Source organism: Bactrocera oleae, unplaced genomic scaffold (genome assembly GCF_042242935.1).
Source record: "Bactrocera oleae isolate idBacOlea1 unplaced genomic scaffold, idBacOlea1 ctg00000010.1, whole genome shotgun sequence".
In the NCBI taxonomy this organism is placed as follows: domain Eukaryota; kingdom Metazoa; phylum Arthropoda; class Insecta; order Diptera; family Tephritidae; genus Bactrocera; species Bactrocera oleae.
In genome coordinates, this window is record NW_027212753.1 from 370,001 (window position 1) to 385,358 (window position 15,358).

General features: G+C 33.4%; 2 non-coding genes and 1 pseudogene across 2 annotated transcripts; all 3 read left to right on the plus strand.

The window, feature by feature from the left end:
- The first annotated feature begins 5,681 nt into the window (after window positions 1–5,681).
- On the plus strand, window positions 5,682–7,671 carry LOC138858534 (small subunit ribosomal RNA). Its single transcript, XR_011397622.1, has one exon. It is a non-coding gene; the product is annotated as a small subunit ribosomal RNA (ribosomal RNA).
- Window positions 7,672–8,296: 625 nt separating this feature from the next.
- LOC138858598 (5.8S ribosomal RNA) lies at window positions 8,297–8,475 on the plus strand. The gene has a single exon (XR_011397650.1). It is a non-coding gene; the product is annotated as a 5.8S ribosomal RNA (ribosomal RNA).
- A 502-nt stretch (window positions 8,476–8,977) lies between these two features.
- LOC138858582 (large subunit ribosomal RNA) lies at window positions 8,978–11,750 on the plus strand (annotated as a pseudogene).
- The last annotated feature ends 3,608 nt before the right edge of the window (window positions 11,751–15,358 follow it).

Here is a 15,358-nt window from a genome sequence, read left to right on the forward strand (position 1 = left end):
ATTTGAACGCATAAAACTTTGTTTTCAATATTTATTGAAAATAAGGTAAGTGTTGGGATTGTTATCAAACGACTATCATTTAATATACCAAAAGTAATAAAGTAATTGAAATTAAAGCATATTATACAATATGGTATATTAATGAGTGTTTGAGAGAATCATAACATGAAAATAAAAATTTGAACGCATAAAACTTTGTTTTCAATATTTATTGAAAATAAGGTAAGTGTTGGGATTGTTATCAAACGACTATCATTTAATATACCAAAAGTAATAAAGTAATTGAAATTAAAGCATATTATACAATATGGTATATTAATGAGTGTTTGAGAGAATCATAACATGAAAATAAAAATTTGAACGTATAAAACTTTGTTTTCAATATTTATTGAAAATAAGGTAAGTGTTGGGATTGTTATCAAACGACTATCATTTAATATACCAAAAGTAATAAAGTAATTGAAATAAAAGCATATTATACAATATGGTATATTAATGAGTGTTTGAGAGAATCATAACATGAAAATAAAAATTTGAACGCATAAAACTTTGTTTTCAATATTTATTGAAAATAAGGTAAATGTTGGGATTGTTATCAAACGACTATCATTTAATATACCAAAGTAATAAAGTAATTGAATTAAAATCATATTATACAATATGGTATAATAGTATATCAAGTGTTTTAATAACATGAAAATAAAAATGTTAACCAAAATACTTTGCTTGCAATATTAAATGAAGAAGTAGTGAATTTTCATATAAGTATTAAATGTATAAAGTCTATGAAGTAATAAATTTTCATATAAGTAGTAAATATATAAAGTCTATGAAGTAATAAATTTTCATATAAGTATTAATTGCATAAAGTCTATGAAGTAATAAATTTTCATATAAGTACTAAATGTATAAAGTCTATGAAGTAATAAATTTTCATATAAGTAGTAAATATATAAAGTCTATGAAGTAATAAATTTTCATATAAGTATTAATTGTATAAAGTCTATGAAGTAATAAATTTTCATATAAGTATTAATTGTATAAAGTCTATGAAGTAATAAATTTTCATATAAGTATTAATTGTATAAAGTCTATGAAGTAATAAATTTTCATATAAGTACTAAATGTATAAAGTCTATGAAGTAATAAATTTTCATATAAGTAGTAAATATATAAAGTCTATGAAGTAATAAATTTTCATATAAGTATTAATTGCATAAAGTCTATGAAGTAGTGAATTTTCATATAAGTATTAAATGTATAAAGTCTATGAAGTAATAAATTTTCATATAAGTAGTAAATATATAAAGTCTATGAAGTAATAAATTTTCATATAAGTATTAATTGTATAAAGTCTATGAAGTAATAAATTTTCATATAAGTATTAACTGTATAAAGTCTATGAAGTAATAAATTTTCATATAAGTATTAATTGTATAAAGTCTATGAAGTAATAAATTTTCATATAAGTACTAAATGTATAAAGTCTATGAAGTAATAAATTTTCATATAAGTAGTAAATATATAAAGTCTATGAAGTAATAAATTTTCATATAAGTATTAATTGCATAAAGTCTATGAAGTAATAAATTTTCATATAAGTACTAAATGTATAAAGTCTATGAAGTAATAAATTTTCATATAAGTAGTAAATATATAAAGTCTATGAAGTAATAAATTTTCATATAAGTATTAATTGTATAAAGTCTATGAAGTAATAAATTTTCATATAAGTATTAATTGTATAAAGTCTATGAAGTAATAAATTTTCATATAAGTATTAAATGTATAAAGTCTATGAAGTAAAATATAAAGTCTATGAAGTAATAAATTTTTATATAAGTATAAAAAATATAAAGTCTATGAAGTAATGAATTTTCATATAAGTATTAATTGTATAAAGTCTATGAAGTAATAAATTTTCATATGAGTATTAAATGTATAAAGTCTATGAAGTAAAATATAAAGTCTATGAAGTAATAAATTTTCATATAAGTAGTAAATATATAAAGTCTATGAAGTAATAAATTTTCATATAAGTATTAATTGTATAAAGTCTATGAAGTAATAAATTTTCATATAAGTATTAATTGTATAAAGTCTATGAAGTAATAAATTTTCATATAAGTATTAATTGTATAAAGTCTATGAAGTAATAAATTTTCATATAAGTATTAATTGTATAAAGTCTATGAAGTAATAAATTTTCATATAAGTACTAAATGTATAAAGTCTATGAAGTAATAAATTTTCATATAAGTAGTAAATATATAAAGTCTATGAAGTAATAAATTTTCATATAAGTATTAATTGCATAAAGTCTATGAAGTAATAAATTTTCATATAAGTACTAAATGTATAAAGTCTATGAAGTAATAAATTTTCATATAAGTAGTAAATATATAAAGTCTATGAAGTAATAAATTTTCATATAAGTATTAATTGTATAAAGTCTATGAAGTAATAAATTTTCATATAAGTATTAATTGTATAAAGTCTATGAAGTAATAAATTTTCATATAAGTATTAATTGTATAAAGTCTATGAAGTAATAAATTTTCATATAAATATTAATTGTATAAAGTCTATGAAGTAATAAATTTTCATATAAGTACTAAATGTATAAAATCTATGAAGTAATAAATTTTCATATAAGTAGTAAATATATAAAGTCTATGAAGTAATAAATTTTCATATAAGTATTAAATGTATAAAGTCTATGAAGTAAAATATAAAGTCTATGAAGTAATAAATTTTTATATAAGTATAAAAAATATAAAGTCTATGAAGTAATGAATTTTCATATAAGTATTAATTGTATAAAGTCTATGAAGTAATAAATTTTCATATAAGTATTAAATGTATAAAGTCTATGAAGTAATAAATTTTCATATAAGTATTAATTGTATAAAGTCTATGAAGTAATAAATTTTCATATAAGTATTAATTGTATAAAGTCTATGAAGTAATAAATTTTCATATAAGTATTAATTGTATAAAGTCTATGAAGTAATAAATTTTCATATAAGTACTAAATGTATAAAGTCTATGAAGTAATAAATTTTCATATAAGTAGTAAATATATAAAGTCTATGAAGTAATAAATTTTCATATAAGTATTAATTGTATAAAGTCTATGAAGTAATAAATTTTCATATAAGTATTAATTGTATAAAGTCTATGAAGTAATAAATTTTCATATAAGTATTAATTGTATAAAGTCTATGAAGTAATAAATTTTCATATAAGTACTAAATGTATAAAGTCTATGAAGTAATAAATTTTCATATAAGTAGTAAATATATAAAGTCTATGAAGTAATAAATTTTCATATAAGTATTAAATGTATAAAGTCTATGAAGTAAAATATAAAGTCTATGAAGTAATAAATTTTTATATAAGTATAAAAAATATAAAGTCTATGAAGTAATGAATTTTCATATAAGTATTAAATGTATAAAGTCTATGAAGTAATAAATTTTCATATAAGTATTAATTGTATAAAGTCTATGAAGTAATAAATTTTCATATAAGTATTAATTGTATAAAGTCTATGAAGTAATAAATTTTCATATAAGTATTAATTGTATAAAGTCTATGAAGTAATAAATTTTCATATAAGTAGTAAATATATAAAATCTATGAAGTAATAAATTTTCATATAAGTATTAAATGTATAAAGTCTATGAAGTAAAATATAAAGTCTATGAAGTAATAAATTTTTATATAAGTATAAAAAATATAAAGTCTATGAAGTAATGAATTTTCATATAAGTATTAAATGTATAAAGTCTATGAAGTAATAAATTTTCATATAAGTATTAATTGTATAAAGTCTATGAAGTAATAAATTTTCATATAAGTATTAATTGTATAAAGTCTATGAAGTAATAAATTTTCATATAAGTATTAATTGTATAAAGTCTATGAAGTAATAAATTTTCATATAAGTATTAATTGTATAAAGTCTATGAAGTAATAAATTTTCATATAAGTAGTAAATATATAAAGTCTATGAAGTAATAAATTTTCATATGAGTATTAAATGTATAAAGTCTATGAAGTAAAATATAAAGTCTATGAAGTAATAAATTTTTATATAAGTATAAAAAATATAAAGTCTATGAAGTAATGAATTTTCATATAAGTATTAAATGTATAAAGTCTATGAAGTAATAAATTTTCATATAAGTATTAAATGTATAAAGTCTATGAAGTAATAAATTTTCATATAAGTATTAAATATGAAGTCATACAAGTTAAAAATTTAAAAAAAAAATCGATTGTAAAAATACTTTTGATGTTATTAGTTGTATTATGACCATGACGATATTTGAAAATGATATAAATTACCCACGTATATATGAGTTTTTAAATTTTAAATAGGTTAAAAGAATTTTTCCATATATTTTCGGGTTGGTAACGTCAACATGGGAGAGAACATTTATAACAAATTTGCACAAATCTGCTCAAATTGACATATACTGAAATAGTACTTATATGAAAATTTATTACTTCATAGACTTTATACATTTAGTACTTATATGAAAATTTTTTACTGCTAGGAAATGTATTATACTTTTATATATTTGAATTCCTTATGTTAGTTTATTAGTAAGAAATTGTTTTTAAATACTTATAAGTATGAATATTACTATACTTATATGATTTATGTATTTAGTACTTGTATGAAAATTTTCATACTTGTATGACTTTATTTACTTAGTATTTATATGGAAATATTTTTTACTTTATATGTATTTTTAAGTAAATATGAAAATGAAAGTTGATTTTGTGTGCCTTTTTATTCCTGGTTTTTATACAGTTAGTTTAAATAGAAATAGATTTTGTTTTATACAAAACTCTATATTCTGTACTAACATATTGTATATAATGAGCGTTTTTTATTCCTGGTTTTTATACAGTTAGTTTAAATAGAAATAGATTTTGTTTTATACAAAACTCTATATTCTGTACTAACATATTGTATATAATGAGCGTTTTTTATTCCTGGTTTCCTACAGTTAGTTTAAATAGAAATAGATTTTGTTTTATACAAAAACATAAAAAATCTATTATTCTATACTAACATATTGTAGAAATAAATATTAAACAATATTTTAGTTTTATTTGTGAGCTATTCTAATATTTACTCATAAAATATATGTGTAAAAGGATGGTTTTTAAATAAAATAAAATATTAATGTGTTGCACCCGAAAATACTTTTTATCATATATTTATTATTGAAATAAATATAATAGAATTTGAAATTATTAATTTCAAATCAAGAAAAAAATGTATATACTCTTAAAAAAAGGTATATATATTACTATATGCATTGAAATAAAGTAAAATGTATAGAATGATATTATTTGAAAATTTTGCCAATATAAGAAGAAATATCGTTCTTACATAATAATTAAATAATAATATGTATAGAGAACGAAAATTCTTTTCACGATACCAAAACAAAAATTAAAAAAATCCATTACAAAATCACACAATAGAAATGAAATATAATGAAAAAAAATATAATAAAGAAAGAAACATAGAAAAATTGTTGTGTATATTGTAAATGTTTTTATGTTTTGTGTATTTGTGTATAATTTTCAAATAAGAAAATATCATTTTAAACTTTTATATAATATAAAAAATATTATATAAAAAAGAAATATATATTATTCTGGTTGATCCTGCCAGTAGTTATATGCTTGTCTCAAAGATTAAGCCATGCATGTCTAAGTACAAACAAATTAAAAGTGAAACCGCAAAAGGCTCATTATATCAGTTATGGTTCCATAGATCGTTAACAGTTACTTGGATAACTGTGGTAATTCTAGAGCTAATACATGCAAAATAAACACGGACCTTTTGGAACGTGTGCTTTTATTAGGCTAAAACCAAGCGATTATTCGATCGTTATATTGGTTGAACTCTAGATAACTTGCAGATCGTATGGTCTCGTACCGACGACAGATCTTTCAAATGTCTGCCCTATCAACTTTTGATGGTAGTATCTAGGACTACCATGGTTGCAACGGGTAACGGGGAATCAGGGTTCGATTCCGGAGAGGGAGCCTGAGAAACGGCTACCACATCTAAGGAAGGCAGCAGGCGCGTAAATTACCCACTCCCAGTTCGGGGAGGTAGTGACGAAAAATAACAATACAGGACTCATATCCGAGGCCCTGTAATTGGAATGAGTACACTTTAAATCCTTTAACAAGGACCTATTGGAGGGCAAGTCTGGTGCCAGCAGCCGCGGTAATTCCAGCTCCAATAGCGTATATTAAAGTTGTTGCGGTTAAAACGTTCGTAGTTGAATTTGTGCTTCATACGGGTAGTACAACTATAATTGTGGTATGTACATTACCTTATGTATGTAAGCGTATTACCGGTGGAGTTCTTATATATAATTAATACAATGTATTTTTTATATATTCCTCCTATTTAAACCTGCTTCAGTGCTCTTCATCGAGTGTTGTTGTGGGCCGGTACAATTACTTTGAACAAATTAGAGTGCTTAAAGCAGGCTCCAAATGCCTGAATATTTTGTGCATGGAATAATGAAATAAGACCTCTGTTCTACTCTCATTGGTTTTTAGATCAAGAGGTAATGATTAATAGAAGCAGTTTGGGGGCATTAGTATTACGACGCGAGAGGTGAAATTCTTGGACCGTCGTAAGACTAACTTAAGCGAAAGCATTTGCCAAAGATGTTTTCATTAATCAAGAACGAAAGTTAGAGGTTCGAAGGCGATCAGATACCGCCCTAGTTCTAACCATAAACGATGCCAGCTAGCAATTGGGTGTAGCTACTACTATGGCTCTCTCAGTCGCTTCCCGGGAAACCAAAGCTTTTGGGCTCCGGGGGAAGTATGGTTGCAAAGCTGAAACTTAAAGGAATTGACGGAAGGGCACCACCAGGAGTGGAGCCTGCGGCTTAATTTGACTCAACACGGGAAAACTTACCAGGTCCGAACATAAGCGTGTAAGACAGATTGATAGCTCTTTCTCGAATCTATGGGTGGTGGTGCATGGCCGTTCTTAGTTCGTGGAGTGATTTGTCTGGTTAATTCCGATAACGAACGAGACTCAAATATATTAAATAGATGCTTTCAGGATTATGGTGTTGAAGCTTATATAGCCTTCATTCATGCGTTCATCTTGAATGTACAAGTGTTTGAATGTGTTTATATAAGTGGAGTCGTACCTGTTGGTTTGTCCCATTATAAGGACACTAGCTTCTTAAATGGACAAATTGCGTCTAGCAGTAACGAGATTGAGCAATAACAGGTCTGTGATGCCCTTAGATGTCCTGGGCTGCACGCGCGCTACAATGAAAGTATCAACGTGTATTTCCTAGACCGAGAGGTCCGGGTAAACCGCTGAACCACTTTCATGCTTGGGATTGTGAACTGAAACTGTTCACATGAACTTGGAATTCCCAGTAAGTGTGAGTCATTAACTCGCATTGATTACGTCCCTGCCCTTTGTACACACCGCCCGTCGCTACTACCGATTGAATTATTTAGTGAGGTCTCCGGACGTGATCACTGTGACGCCTTGTGTTTCACGGTTGTTTCGCAAAAGTTGACCGAACTTGATTATTTAGAGGAAGTAAAAGTCGTAACAAGGTTTCCGTAGGTGAACCTGCGGAAGGATCATTATTGTGTTCCTATCCGAAAAGAAAAAAAAATAATTATATAAAAACAAAATAAAAAAAAAGAATAAAAAAGAAAAAAAAGTTTTCTTTTTGTTCTTTTCATTCAAAATGTTTTGAATTATACAATGTTTTGAATGTTTTTCTGTTTTTTTTTTTTTTTTTAACTCCTTGTAATGCATTATGACAATATATATTATATTGTGAACTTCGCATACATTGTATTTGAACGCAATAAAAAAACCTTTAAACATATAGCTGTACTTATTATTTATATAGAAAATAATATTTAATTGTGATATTTATATAAAATATTATAAATGATAAGTTAACTTGTTCACATTAACGTGTGTAATACCTTTTTTTTATGGTATTTTCTATTTGTGATTAAAAACATGTTGAAAAATTTAAAAAAAGAAAACGCACAAATAGAGAAGAAAATAATATATAAAAGGTATTACTGTTTTTGTTGACCTAAGACATGCGCAGCTGCAAATGTTTGGGTTTAAAATTACAATTTATTGAAAGATGTTTTAAACTTATGTATTAAAAATTTATTATTGATTAATTATTAATACTTTCAATAAATTAAAATTCTTTGACTTTGAATTAAAAAAATACAAAAAAATTATCACTCTAAGCGGTGGATCACTCGGCTCATGGGTCGATGAAGAACGCAGCAAACTGTGCGTCATCGTGTGAACTGCAGGACACATGAACATCGACATTTTGAACGCATATTGCGGTCCATGCTGTTATGTACTTTAATTAATTTTAAAGTGCTGCTTGGACTACATATGGTTGAGGGTTGTAAGACTATGCTAAATTAGTTGCTTATTCTTTTAGTCAATTAATAGAATTTAAGCATATGGCATATTATTGGATTGTATTTTTCAATCCATAATATTAATAGCATAAAAAGAAATATAGAAAATATATTCTTGAATACCTCATATTTGAACGAAAATTTATGATAAATGAGAATCTTAGTATTCCCATAAAAGAAAAAATTTTCAACATTATTTAAATTATATTAAATAATACATAAGAGGAATGTCTAGCATAAAATAAATTTTTATTCTAGAATTAATTCACTCTATTGTATTGAGAAAAATTTATAATAAAAAAAAATATATGATATGTGGAGGAATAATGTTGTTAATTTTATTAATTATTATATTATGAATTTTAAAAAGGGATGAAAAGATTGAATAATATTGAGTAATCAAGATATAAAAATATATTTCTTTAAAATAGCAAATAGCAAAAAAATTAAATAAAAATAAACAAATCAATCTAAAATATATTTTATACAACCTCAACTCATATGGGACTACCCCCTGAATTTAAGCATATTAATGAGGGGAGGAAAAGAAACTAACAAGGATTTTCTTAGTAGCGGCGAGCGAAAAGAAAATAGTTCAGCACTAAGTCACTTTGTCTATATGGCAAATGTGAGATGCAGTGTATGGAATATCTTAATATCTAGTATGAGAAATTAACGATTTAAGTCCTTCTTAAATGAGGCCATTTACCCATAGAGGGTGCCAGGCCCGTATAACGTTAATGATTACTAGAAAGATATTTCCAAAGAGTCGTGTTGCTTGATAGTGCAGCACTAAGTGGGTGGTAAACTCCATCTAAAACTAAATATAACCATGAGACCGATAGTAAACAAGTACCGTGAGGGAAAGTTGAAAAGAACTCTGAATAGAGAGTTAAATAGTACGTGAAACTGCTTAGAGGTTAAGCCCGATGAACCTGAATATCCATTATGAAAAATTCATCATTATAACTGTAGTATTTAATTTTAAATATTATAGTAATAGTGTGCATTTTTTTCATATAAGGACATTGTAATCTATTAACATAATAAAATATTTATCAAAAGATCATTGGTTTTTAAGTTTATTCAAATTAATTTGCTTTTAGCTTATTAACATAGAATAATTACTGATGATTTGATAAAGTGTTGATAGATTTTATTATATATAATGCTAAAATTCTTTTGAATTTTACAATAATATTATTATCATTGATTTTAATATTAATTGTATGCATTTATATGATTAACAATGCGAAAGATTCAGGATACCTTCGGGACCCGTCTTGAAACACGGACCAAGGAGTCTAACATATGTGCAAGTCATTGGGTTATATTAAACCTAATGGCGAAATTAACTTAACTGTATTAATAATGGGATTAATTTTTAATGTATTACATTATTAATTCAATCCCGGGGCGTTCCATATAGTTATGTATAATGATAATTTATTATTATTTATACCTCTAACTGGAGCGTACCTTGAGCATATATGCTGTGACCCGAAAGATGGTGAACTATACTTGATCAGGTTGAAGTCAGGGGAAACCCTGATGGAAGACCGAAACAGTTCTGACGTGCAAATCGATTGTCAGAATTGAGTATAGGGGCGAAAGACCAATCGAACCATCTAGTAGCTGGTTCCCTCCGAAGTTTCCCTCAGGATAGCTGGTGCATTTAAAAATTATGTAAAATAATCTTATCTGGTAAAGCGAATGATTAGAGGCCTTAGGGTCGAAACGACCTTAACCTATTCTCAAACTTTAAATGGGTAAGAACCTCACCTTTCTTGATATGAAGGTTGAGGTTATGATATAATGTGCCCAGTGGGCCACTTTTGGTAAGCAGAACTGGCGCTGTGGGATGAACCAAACGTAATGTTACGGTGCCTAAATTAACAACTCATGCAGATACCATGAAAGGCGTTGGTTGCTTAAAACAGCAGGACGGTGGACATGGAAGTCGTAATCCGCTAAGGAGTGTGTAACAACTCACCTGCCGAAGCAACTAGCCCTTAAAATGGATGGCGCTTAAGTTGTATACCTATACATTACCGCTAAAGTACATGATTTATAATACAATTTCGGTTGGATTATAAATTTTGAAACTTTAGTGAGTAGGAGGGTACAATGGTGTGCTTAGAAGTGTTTGGCGTAAGCCTGCATGGAGCCGCTATTGGTACAGATCTTGGTGGTAGTAGCAAATAATCGAATGAGACCTTGGAGGACTGAAGTGGAGAAGGGTTTCGTGTGAACAGTGGTTGATCACGAGTTAGTCGGTCCTAAGTTCAAGGCGAAAGCCGAAAATTTTCAAGTTTTAATGAAATGAAATGAATGAATTTTTATTCCATAGTAATTAAACACTTGAATAATTTTGAACGAAAGGGAATACGGTTCCAATTCCGTAACCTGTTGAGTATCCGTTTGTTATTAAAAATGGGCCTTGTGCTCATCCTGGCAACAGGAACGACCATAAAGAAGCCGTCGAGAGGTATCGGAAGAGTTTTCTTTTCTGTTTTATAGTCGTACTACCATGGAAGTCTTTCGAAGAGAGATATGGTAGATGGACTAGAAGAGCATGACATTTACTGTTGTGTCGATATTTTCTCCTCGGACCTTGAAAATTTATGGTGGGGTTACGCAAACTTCTCAACAGGCCGTACCAATATCCGCAGCTGGTCTCCAAGGTGAAGAGTCTCTAGTCGATAGAATAATGTAGGTAAGGGAAGTCGGCAAATTAGATCCGTAACTTCGGGATAAGGATTGGCTCTGAAGATTGAGATAGTCGGGCTTGATTGGGAAGCAATACCATGGTTTATGTACTCGTTCTGGGTAAATAGAGAATTTCGATTCTTGTTCCCCGGATAGTAGTTACGTAGCCAATTGTGGAACTTTCTTGCTAAAATTTCTAAAGGATTTATTATTGTATAGATACTTTTTAAATTATAACGATTATCAATTAACAATCAATTCAGAACTGGCACGGACTTGGGGAATCCGACTGTCTAATTAAAACAAAGCATTGTGATGGCCCTAACGGGTGTTGACACAATGTGATTTCTGCCCAGTGCTCTGAATGTCAAAGTGAAGAAATTCAAGTAAGCGCGGGTAAACGGCGGGAGTAACTATGACTCTCTTAAGGTAGCCAAATGCCTCGTCATCTAATTAGTGACGCGCATGAATGGATTAACGAGAATCCCTCTGTCCCTATCTACTCATTCGTTGTTTGGATTCCGACGCGAATAGACGTGCGTGCGCATCGTTGTGATTAGTAATTTTCGGTGATTTTTCGGTATTTTCTTTTGAGCGATATTTGTTTACGCGTTAGCATAAGCACCGTTGCTTGTCGAGTGTGTGAAATTGTTGCTACAATTTCTTGCGGAATTTCGCTTTGTGCGAGTATTCGCGTTTTGTTGTTAGTGCTCGGGTACGTGACCGCGAGTGTGTTTTTTCGTGCAAGGGCACAATTGGCGCGTTTTTTGGGCATTTTTCGGTGGAATAGCGGTAAGTACATATTTTTTAATATTGTGTACAGTACCTTAGGTGCTACCGCAACGTGGTCGTTCACGTTGTTGTTGGTGGGGGACTTTTTGCATAGCCCCAGTTTAGTGCCGTATTGTTGGTATTCTTTGCCGGCAGAGTCGCCTATTTGGAGTGTTGTGTTGGGCATCTGGTGTTCAGTTGGCCAGTTTCAGCAGGTTTCGAGCAGGATTGCTCAAAAGGTACCAGCGTCTGTCCAGTGTCGAAGTGAGTGTACCGTGTGCAGACAAACGGTCGTAGCAGTGTGCGTTTAACCCACGGATCGGTTCGGTCCAGCGCCACATCGGTCGACTCGCGGCCGTTACGGGGACATTGATCCGTCCGGCGGTCAATTTGAGTGACCTCTGTCCAGGCCTTTTGGCTGGAGTTGTGGGCTGTACCCTAGCGAGAACGCATTAATCGTCCGCTTGGGTCGTCGCTGCTATAGAGCGGGTCTGCGCTAGAGATACTTTCTCCAGCGCGTTCAGTTGCACGTACTTGGCGAGCGGCTGTTTTCGGCATCTGTTGAACTAGTGCCATCTGCGTCAGTGGTAAGTTCGGCGGATCAGCCTACCAAAGGGCGTCCGAAGGCAAGAATGCCTCCACCACGGAGGAGGAGGGTTAAATCCCTCGCTGGGAGTGAGGAGTCCGGTCCATCGGTGGTAACGGTGGACACTTCGGGAGACGAGGCGGTGAGGCCATCGGTGAGGTCCCCGCCACGGCGGAAGGCGCGTTTGGGGTCGCCGGCAGAAACGGGGGGTGATGAGGGCGGGAGCGGTAGTGGTAGCGGTTGCGATAACGGTGACACCGCTGAAAAAGCGGCTGTTCACCCCGCAAAGTCGGGCGAGGGCGAAGTGGGTGTTGCGCGCGTTGATACGGGCGCGAAGAAAACGGGCGCTAGCAAAACGAGCGCGAGCAAGGGCGGCGCGAGCAACCGTGGTGCTCTTAAGGGGGTTGTTGTTGTCGGGGGTGGTGCGGTTAGCCATGTCGCGGCTATTAAGAAAATTTCGGCGGAGCTAAGCGAAGTAGTTTTTGGGGCCGAAAATTTCGCTATAGGGACCGCGAAGGGGCTGATGGAGCTTGCCTCGAAATACGAGGCACTTCTGATGACGGTAGTAACCGAGAATGCCCATCTTCGTGGTCAAGTTGACGCCCTTAGAGGAGGCTGTGGAGGACACTCCTCGCCGCCGAGCAGGTCAATGCCGGCTCCATCGGCACCGATGCCTCCGCCCCCAGCACCTGTACTGGAGGCGATTGCACCGGTGGCGCAGAAGCCTGTTGAGACCTGGTCAGTTGTGGTTAGGAGTAAGGGGCCTGCAGCTTCCTCTGAGGAAGTCATTAAAAAAGTTGTTAAGGAGGTGGGTCCTTCCCTGGGGGTAAGGATCCACGAGGTTAGGCCAATTAAGGGTGGTGGGGCGGTTATCCGCACTCCCTCTGTTTTAGAGAGGGAGAAAGTTGCGATGAACGCGAAATTCGGGGAGGTGGGGTTGGACGTGACTGTCAACCGGAAGTTGGGTCCTCGGGTTGTAGTCCAGGGGGTTCACACGGAGATCTCCCATGATGAGTTCATGGAAGAGTTACTCCGGCTGAACCTTCAGGATTTTAGCCCGGCGTCCCAGAGGTCAGATGTGAGGATGGTCAGTCGTCCCTGGAAGGTGGCCCCTGATGGTAGCACCAATGTCGTCCTTGAGGGTACGGACAAAATGATGTCCGCCCTCTTGGAGGCAGGTAGGTGCTACATCAAGTGGTTCTCCTTCCGGGTGCGACCGGATAGCCCCGTTGCTGGCTGCTTCCGGTGTATGAGTTTCGACCATAGAGTGGCTGTGTGTAGGGCCAAATCAGATGTCTGCCGGAGGTGCGGTCAGGAAGGCCACAGAGCTGCCAGTTGCGTCAATGCACTCCATTGCCGCAACTGCGCATTCAAGGGTAGACCAGCTGGGCATCTTATGATGTCCGCTGTCTGCCCGATATACTGTGGCATTGTTGAGCGCGCCCTCGCCAGACACTGATGGGGGGGATTATACAGTTAAACTGCCAGGGGGCGTATGCCGTAATGTGTGAATTGGGGGGGTGTATGGCTGAGGGGAGGTGCGGCATTGCCTTACTCCAGGAGCCCTACGCCACCAATGGTGTGGTTCGGGGTCTTCCTGGTAGTTTCAAGGTCTTCACGGACCTTGGGGCTAATGCTGCAATTGTTGTGAGTGATCCCAACTACGATTGTGTAGTTGTGGATTCCTCACAACTGGGTGTATGTGTCGCGATAGAGGGGGAGTTCGGTAGGCTGATTGTAGCTAGTTTGTACTGCAAATTTAGCGAGCCCCTAGAGCCCTACCTGGGCTACATGGATAAGCTACTACTACTTGCGAGTAGTAGCCCATTTATCCTAGGGCTGGATGCGAATGCCTCGTCTTCGATGTGGTTTAGTAAGGTATCCCGGCATTCGTCTGGATATCAAAGCCACAGTCGAGGCGAGGCATTAAGTGAATGGGTGGTGGCTAAAAACCTCCACATTGTGAATGAGCCGAGTGAATGGTACACGTTTGATGGGCCTGGGGGCGTGAGTGACATTGACGTGACGCTTATGAATCAGGCAGCAGATAGGGCGTTCGTAGCTAGATGGGAGGTTAAGGGAGGGTGGGGATTGAGTGATCATAATTTGATCCAAATTATGGTTACTCCCAAATCCCCTCCCTCGCTGTATGAGAGTCCATTGCGGCGATGGCGTACCTCTGGTATCGACTGGAACCAATATGGACGATCTGTCAGGGAAGCGGTATTGGGTATACCGCTTAGAGCGTTTGAGGATTTGGGGGTTGATGAGCAGGTTGCTCGTCTTTATGAGGTAGTGTGGGGGGTTAATGATAGGGTACTTAGAAAGTGTGAAAGTTTTATCGTTAGGAAAATTAAGTGGTGGACGCATGAGTTAACCTTGAAGAGGAGGACTGTCAGGCGATTGAGGCGAAAGTTTCAACGCGCTCGGCGGTCCAATTCTGACAGGCTGTCCCAGCTTAGGCATGAACTTAGTTGTGCTGCTAGGGAATATAAGGATATGTTGGTAAAAGTTAAAGAAGAGGAGTGGAGGAGTTTCGTGAGTGAGAATAGGGACGACCCGTGGGGTCAGGTCTATAGGATCTGCCGGGGTCGTAAGAGGGAGGACGTTACCTCTCTTCGCGTTGGTGACACTATGTTATCAACGTGGAGAGAGTGTGCGGGGGCTTTGTTAGGAGCGTTCTTTCCTAGGGCGGAGGTTCAGGTACCTCAAGCACAAGAGGTACCTGTCCCTCCATTAGACGATGGAGAGTTGGGGTACGCCTTTGGCCTGGTCAGGTCTAAACGGTCCCCAGGTTTTGAT